The sequence below is a fragment of the Venturia canescens genome, chromosome 5 (assembly GCF_019457755.1).
Source record: "Venturia canescens isolate UGA chromosome 5, ASM1945775v1, whole genome shotgun sequence".
Taxonomy (NCBI): domain Eukaryota; kingdom Metazoa; phylum Arthropoda; class Insecta; order Hymenoptera; family Ichneumonidae; genus Venturia; species Venturia canescens.
Genome location: NC_057425.1, coordinates 13,522,939 through 13,531,993, shown reverse-complemented (window position 1 = coordinate 13,531,993; position 9,055 = coordinate 13,522,939). Strand labels below are relative to the sequence as shown.

The window sequence follows — 9,055 nt, the reverse complement described above, 5'->3', positions numbered from 1 at the left end:
CAAATGGAATCTCTTGGATGTTCCAAAACGTTCATTTTATTTTCATATAGATATTTACACTCCGCAATGGGAACGTTAAAAACAATGAATACGTTCTCGGTAACTCGGCAACTGTCGCTGAAGTGATAATAATTTTTAGCTTTCAATTCTCTCTGAGACTGAATAAAAATTTATTCGCTAAATGTCACGGAGCGCTGTCGTTAGTATTTTTGATAAAACGAGTGCATTCTCGTTTCGTGTTCGTTGATTCAACAAAACTTTCGGTGATGCGACGATGATATTATTTTGGTGGGGAATATTAAACTCTCTTTTCCATGGACCAAGAGAAAAGATTTAATTTCCAGTACTACATTTTATACAAATGCAAATAAAAACGAATGAAAAATTTCACTTGAATAAACTTGAAAATGGATGGTCGAATGGATCCGGAAACGTGATAGAATCAACATACGTGGAGTACGAGAATTAAGCAACAATAAAAAAAAAACGTATTCGAACAAGGAAAATCGATATTTCGCGACGTCCACACGGGGAGTAGAATTTTATCGTGTACGGGTTTCTTTGGAGTGAATGGAAAATAATAATGCGTGGGTGGGACGGGGGGATGGGTGTGGGTTGGATACGAGGGGGGGAAAGCGGTTCAACGTGTAATCCATGGATGCATTGTCGTGCTTCTTTCATCATCCGGAGAGCTGTTCACCAGGGTCCTAATATCAATGGATATCGGAGGCTGAGAAAAAAACGAGAGAGAGAGAGAGAGCGAGAGAGAGAAAGAAAGAGGGAGGGATCGAGAGAAAGAGAAGACAGAACGGAGACGAAAGAGGAGAGAGACAAAAAAAAAGAGAGAGAGAGAGAGAAAAAAAAAAGCAAATAAAAACTAGACTGAGAGAAAGAGAAAAGACAAAGGGTGAAAGGTAGCGAGAGAGCGTTTGACGAGATCAGCAGGAGACACACGCCACGCCGATAAGAACAAAAGATATGTTGCGGGACAACGCGCCGGGCTTCCAAAAACTCTTTAGTCATATGTGTGTGCACGCTGCACGTATAGATATATGCCTTCACGAGCATTCATGTTTTCTGTACAAATCCATATTTAACTACACCTGTGGTTTTATTGGCTCTAAACTTTATACCCTGTAAAAACTGTTCCTATTTCTTTGCTTACCATCAACAGCTCTTTGTGATCGCATTCGCGGAGGGCATTTAAGATACTTTGTGCAGGAAACGATTTTCTTAAGAAAGTTTTGAAATTTACATAGAGTTTAAATGGGTAGTCAATAATTTGACACGCGTGTCAAATTTTAAAGGGTTCGTCTTATTGGTTATTGAGATAAACGTGTTTAAATATGAAGAAAAATAAACAGGGGTACAGAAACAATGCGTAAAAAATCGTTTATCTTTCCACATAACGAATGAACGCTTTTTACGAAGTTTATGAAAAAGTACACAATAACAGTGAAGTACGTAATGAAAGTTCCCAGAAATAAAGATACATTACGTTAAAGATTGAACGAAATTGGTAATGAGCACTCGTTAACCTCACGTTTGCTTATTTCGGCATTTTGTTACTTCTTGACTTGGCCCATTCTTTTATTATTATTTATTTATTATACTTTTTATTTATTTTTTTTTATTTATTTATTTTATTTTTATTTATTTTTATTTATTTATTAATACTTTTTTCTTCATCCATTTCCCATTGTGTTTTCCCTCTGCGCTCTCTAATGCGATTTTTGACATAAAAAACTACAGTATTTGCGCCAGGGACGAGTGAAATTTCAGATTCAGTCAGTGATGGATCCCCGATTAATTTTAATGGCTTGTAATATCATTCGCCACAAAATAAGTTGAAAAAATTTTTTTACAATTTCGAATTAATAACTCTGACATTAACTTTGAGTTATTATATCGTTAATTAGGAAGTAAAAACCGATCAAATTTAGGCACCCATAAAATACCATCTTTCGGGCACCATTTACCTTAATTTTTTATTCACATTCATGAATTTCAATGGAGTTAACTGAATCGAGACACATATTTGTTATTGTAGTTCTGTTTATTTCCTGTATGGCTTTTCAGACTCTTACATAATTATCCCCCCCCCCCCCCCTTGTTCCCTTTACATATTATTTCATAAAGTCCTGCAGACCAGTATTTAACAGTTTTTCTTTCTTCATGTCTAATTTTTAAATTTTTAAAAATTCATGTTTAAATTTTTAAATAATTTTTAAATTTAATTTTTCATGTCTTTTTTTTTCCCTTTATTGCTTAGTTTTGACCATCACTTTCTTCAAGGGTCCTCTCTCTACTCTCTCTTTCTACTTTTCTTGCCATCAATTCGAACTGTCTGATGTATACGCATAGCTTTGTCCTTTGGTTGCTTGTCAAGTTGTTCCTCTAGTTTCCTTTTTAATTCTTCTCCTTTGGCTTGTCCTAATCATTTTTATAAATTTTCCACTATTCCATCATTATTTATTGCCCGCTTGATTTCTGGACATATTTGTTATTGTGTTTGATCAATTTCAATGCGATATTGCACGAATGGCTGAAAAACATCTGCGAAAGAACGCGAGTCTGAGCTCAAAGAGCCAATATTTTTTAAAATTGACTGGAAAAATCACGAGTATCGGAAAATCTGATAAGAAAAAGGTTTCCCAAGACAAGTTAAAAAAAAAGTTGGTTTTGTATTTTCTCCATCGTTTTGGCAGAGAAAAATCACTTTGAGCACTTGGCAAATTGGGTAGTACAAGCCGAAAACCCAAACGCCATGCTTGGAGGATACACTTCGAGCTCATACGCCTCACGGACCATGTGCTTTTTCCCCTCAAGTCCCCTTGAGTGTATCTGGACGGTGAATAACTCTGAAAAAGCCCCATGAATCGAAATGATCGTTCTCTTTCTCTCTGACGTCTCTCGGTCACTGCTCGTTGCAGTTAAGTCTACTGTAGCTTGATCCGGTGATCATTTTGCTAACGGTAATGGCGGATTACCCGGAATCATCCGCCATCTGGCGTTCTAACTTTCCTCACTTTCTCAATTGAAAGAGATCGAGTTTATCGTCAAATCGTGCACGTTAGTCCCTTTTCCCTACGACCTGTTTGCACTTTACCCATTTTATCAAAAAAGCCAACCAGCCAAGGATTATCCCTGATGATCGATAAGTTTTAGCCACTTTTATTGTCAATCGAATACGAACGCAACTTTTATTCTCCACTCTTACGAAACAAACCTTACCCAATGAATATTTTCTCTTACTTGCCTGATACTTTAAACACTCGTCTTTCTAATCAAAGAATCAATTAAGGGCACGTTCATTCAAATGAAAATAAAAAACACGAAATTTAAGGTTATGGGTGTCTAAATTAGATCAATTTTTACTTCCTAATTAAAGATATTATCACTTTAAATTAATGTCAGAGTTATTAATTCGAAATTGTAAATACATTTTTTCAACTTATCTTTTGGCGAATGAAATTAACAAGCCATTAAGACAAAAGTATTAATAAAAAGACAGAAGGCTATGACAGGAATGAGTCAAACCAAGGGGAACAAAATATCGAAATAAGCAAATATCAGGTTATACGAGTGCTCATTACCAATTTCGTTCAATCTTTAAGATAATGTATCTTTATCACTAGTAAGAAAATCGTCTCGAATTTTTTCCCAAACCTTCATTAATAACTTCGTTGTTATCGTGTACTTTTTTATAAACTTCGTAAGAAGCGTTCATTCGCTATATGGAAAGATAAACGATTTTTTACGAATAGTCCCTATAACCCTGTGTATTTTTCTTCATATTTGTACACCTTTATCTCGATAACCAATAAGACGAACCCTTTAAAATTTAATATGCGTGTGAGTCGACTACCCATTTAATCTCTGTGTAAATTTCAAGGCTTTCTTAAGAAAATCGTTTCGTGCATGAACTACTTTCAATTGACGATTTTCCTGTCCTCTCCAAAACGAAGTCATCATTGTCACACTTTTTTTTCTTTTCTCGAACATCCACGATTTACAAATTTCCAAACATCCAGGGACAAAACATTTCGATTAGATCGCTACTCGTCCTAATAAAATCAGTTTTTTTCTGATTGGAAAAGGTCCCCTGAAGATGTATCGAGTATTTATGTACCCCAATAAAATATGCTGCTGAGAAAGAAAAAGAAGGAATAAATAATAAAGAGAGGGAGAGAGAGAGAGAAAATGAGAGAAGGGTAATCCTATATGTGGTAAGTATTATCCGCCACCCCAATACATGACGAGTTTCCACACAGGGTGCAATGAAAAGGACTTATCGTCGTGGATATACATTCCATTTGGCGAGCTGCCAATTGGCACTATCGACTTCCATATTTCGGCCCGAATGCATATCCGCACAGATATAAATATATAAATATGTGGACCGTAAGTATTTCACGGATTTAGCAAATATTTAGTGGGGCTTATGTGGCCTTAACGTTTGGTCGAGGTGCTGGCACTCTGGGATTTTCAGAGTCGCAGGTGCTCATCCCTTGACAACCAAGTGATTTATCCTCGTTTTCCTGGTTCACCATATTCACCCTGACTTCTATCCAGCCTCATGTGCGGTTCACCACCGAAACTCATTCCTTACTAACACTCAATTCACCCCGAGTCTTTCGGAACAATCACTTTTGTCTTTACTTCGACTTTTATTTCAGCAAAACAACTCTATTCTATACTCACTTACACCTCTCATTCTTTAGAATTTATTTCGTTGCTATCCAAAGCGACAAAAATGCCTTTTTTTTAAAGAGAACGCATCAAATTGGAGTTTTATTTCTATAAAGAAAAATTACAGTAAATCTCACTTTTATTCGCGAATTAAGAAAATATTTCTTTTCCATTGTATACAAAATGAACGAACAATCAAGCTCGTTCCAAGTATTAACAAAATTACAATTAGTTTCATTAAAAAAAAAAACTTTCCAATTTAATCAAAAAATTAATATAATTAAACAAAAATAAAAATCAAAAAAATATTTTATCGGATGAAAAAAAAGTTGTTAAGGTCGAACCCCCACAACAGCCCCAACCAAAAGTTATGTACCCTCTGCATATTAAAAGGGTTGATATTCAGAGAAAAGATAGTCTCGGCGAGCTCGGGCCAGCAGACGACAGGGCTGTCAATGTACTTGTCCCGAGACTCTACCGAGTCTCTTGATAATTCTTTCGGATCGTAATCAATAACTTTGTAAAGAGCCTATATACGTACTCGGTGCCAGCAGATATAGTACAAATATCATTTGCTTTCGCAAAATTTATTCTCAAAGTATTTTTGATCTGACCCCACGAGTAAATTTTTTAACGGAACTATCCGTGCTATGCTTCGACACACAGAAAAGGTTGCCTATACAGACGACATTCGCTTGTTCGCTTGCAAAATATATCGTATGCAGCCTAAACCTTCGTACTTCTCGAGACTATATCTGTCAAACTAGATGGTCAATCAGCTTGATTTTTTTTCACAATATCTATGATATCCTGCTCTAGCTCCTCCTCGTTTTTTATAAACTTCCTAATTTTAGTACTAGCGGTAGAATTAATAATGTGCTGTTTGCCTATGCATGGTCCATACGTTACGTGTTAATTGAGTCAACTTCAATTATATATATCTCAGGTTGGGGATGGTGAAACTTGTTAAAATTTTATAGAGGTCATATGTTAAACAATACTTATGCGAAATTTAAATAATTTCCTAATTTAACTGTCGCGTGGAGGAAGCACCTTAAGCGCTGTAAACCAGCTGATCGTACATTTTTGTAGAACAAAAATGAGAGCTTTAATTGTTATTTATTTCGTGTTCAATAAAAATAAATGCTCCATTTTATGGCACGGAAGAAATGTTTTCGGATGTTTAGTTGTTTCTACATGCCCATTTTTAATGAGAAATAAAACGAAATATTCTACGTTTTTTTTTCTTTTTTGTAGAGAAATTTCGCGTGATTATCTGTCAAAGTTGGCCAGATGTTGTTTTATCGATTACTCATATTTATATATATATATATATGTATAAATATGACTCGTCTCCGTATCTCCCTTTTTTTATTTCTATCTTTCAGTCTCTCTCCCGGGAGTCGCTGTTTTTTTTCCTTCTGTTTTTATACAGTCTCGCGAAACCTTCGAAATTGCGTAATTAACGTCATGCTGAGTTTCGAGTTTTATTTCAATCACGAATGCGTGGGTGAATACACACGATTCGGACGAGTGGCTCGACCGCCTTATCTGCTGTTATGATTACTCATCTTTTTATACACTCCGTTCATAATGCTTCGAATAGAACTCAGTGTAAATCCCATTTTCAATCTTATTATAGGACAATTATAATTTTTTATCAGACGATTTTCTTGAAAACGATTATTCGAACGGGAACTACGAGCTCGTTTGAAAACTACGACAAAAACTGTATTGGAAGAGAGACGAAGTTCAAGAAAAAATTCAATTGCAGGTTCGTTGAACATTTTTTTTGTAAAACCACGTTCATCGATGGGGAATGGCTTGGAAATGTTTAAAATAATGAAATAACTAGTAATTGAGAAAAAAAAATATATCTTGAGGGGGCACCCGGGTTTGAACCGGGGACCTCTCGATCTGCAGTCGAATGCTCTACCACTGAGCTATACCCCCAATTGAAATTCGTTGCGAACTCTCGTTCTGATAACGTATGCGTTTAAATGTACTCGGAAAAGAAAACGAGCGATTGGAAATGGATCTAAAAAATGAAAGGTCGAAAATTGCGCTTGCGAAAGCCCTTAAATAGCTTGCGTTAGGTTTCCAAAAATTTTCAATCCTTTTTGTGCTATTTTTGGGTTCTCCCGCTTTCCAAATGATAAAAAAATCAAAAGACATCTTGCCTTTAAGGCAGATCACACGAATCTAATGGAAATCAGAAATTCCAACTTTGAGAGTTGAATTTTAAAAATATGCTATAAATATACAGCGTGCATCTATTTCCACAATCATTGTAGGATCTACCGTCTAGATGTCGAGAAAACAATCAACGAAAATCACATTTTTTGAAGGGTCTTTTTTTTGGTTTGATAAAGGTGGTTCATTTTCAATTTTATCGGTATACATTTTTAAGGAAATAAACATCCTTAAGGAGTTTCGGTACAGGCAATACAATGTTGCCATGCTAAACCATGCTAAAAACATAAAAAATTTCAAAAAGTTTAGAATTTTATAAAATTTGGTGAACATATTCTTTAGTGCCAAATTTGGCAATACAAATTTTTTAAGATTTTTCTTCTACACAGTTATCGAGTAATTGATCACTAAAGTTCACGTGTATAAGCATAGCGTTTTCATATATATAGGTATACATTCCGGGCATAAGAAATCTGCTTTAATGCGTAATTACTCGATAACTAAGTAGAAGAAAATTTTGAAAAAAATTGTGTTTTTGCACTTGATGTTGAACAACATTATCACCAAGTTTGATCAATTTCTTAATATTTAGACTTTTGTACCGAAACTCCTTAAAAAAACTTTTACAATATAGAATTGTGTTTTGGATTGTCGTTAAGCGACGTGTCTTACCAAACACCTATATTATTTTTAATATTAACTAGGTGAGTCACAAACGCGCGCTCCGCGCCTGCAAAGCGTAACTTTTTATTTATTTTTACCAGAATTCATTTACGTTTAATAATTCAGCTCGTTAATAACTACTGAACAACTATTGAAAGAATGTCCAATTCAAAGAATTTTCGAGAAATCGAGTCGAGCAAAACGATATCGACAAAATGTCAAATATCGTTTGAATTCCAAGCTGTTATTTTGACAGGACGAATGAACGTTGTTTTTTCTTTCGAATGAATTTAGCCCCACAATGGTCGTGTTTCAAGAACCAATCGAAAACACTGAAGAGCTAATCACGCGTCACAACCTTACTTTATAAAAAGGGACTTTGAATCATTGAACTTTATTATTGTGTTACATATTTCAAAATTTCATTATATTATTCTTTTTACTATAGTAAAAATTATAAAAACCATAGTCACTTTATTTGTCAATGTGACTTCTTCTTGATAAAAAAAGGAGGGGGGGGGGTATTTAAATATATACAGGGATTGTACATTTTTTAAAGGGCTCTTGTGGCAGGCACACTTTCTGTGGGACCATTAGGATTTAATGAAACAGGATCCTCCCAACTTTAGAAAGCCAAAAACGAGAATAATAAGAAAATATAATGTTTTTAGATAACAATGATGTCTTGAGAAAGCCTTGTTACGGGTGAAAATGACTTGGGAATGGGAAAAGAAAAACTCTTATTCGAGGTTAACGAGTAATAAGGACACAAACGGTGAAAGGTTTGACAACACCATGAGTTAGGTGGTTTAAAATATAGATATGCATACGCATATAAATAGAAAATTGCTGGTCACATTTTACTTGACAATTTTACCACGAAAGTATTTAAACCGCTATCATATAATATTAAAAATTGATCAATCTTAAAAATAAGTTACACATTATTTTAATGATTGCGAGAATAAAATATTTAATCGTTTCTTTGATCATCAAAAGAGCAAAAAAAAATCAATTGCTTTTTTGAAATACAAAAGTAACGCATGATTTTCCTTAACTTCGAATACAAATATACGAATGTTTTGTAACAAACTTACAAATATCGAATTTAATTTAAAAAATGATGAAATATCCCAACATTCAAGAAAGTCGGTATTGGTAGTTTTTTCTACAAATAAAAAAGAGAAAGATCGATCGAATAAGAGCAATTTGTTGCTGCGTAGGTGGGAGTAATCCTTGAGAATGAATAAAAAATTTATATGAAAAACAACCCGTGACACCGCCGGTTGTTTTGTCATGTATGGATGAGTGCCGATGGATCATAGGGCAGAGAATAGGGCGGCAAGACCGACGACAGGTAGGGTTATATACTGCGGACCACCTAGTGACTTCATGACTCTGCCATATGCCAGAATAAGCGTGACTAAGGCCCACATGGCCAAGCTTTTCAATCCACGGAAGCAATTTTCACTGCTGCTCTATACACTGTGAGCCTTTTGTGTGTTCT

At 34.9% G+C, this 9,055-nt stretch overlaps 1 non-coding gene across 1 annotated transcript; it reads right to left on the bottom strand.

Moving 5' to 3' along the window:
* Positions 1 to 6,573: 6,573 nt before the first annotated feature.
* Positions 6,574 to 6,645, bottom strand: TRNAC-GCA (transfer RNA cysteine (anticodon GCA)). Its single transcript has one exon. It is a non-coding gene; the product is annotated as a tRNA-Cys (tRNA).
* Between the last annotated feature and the right edge of the window lie 2,410 nt (positions 6,646 to 9,055).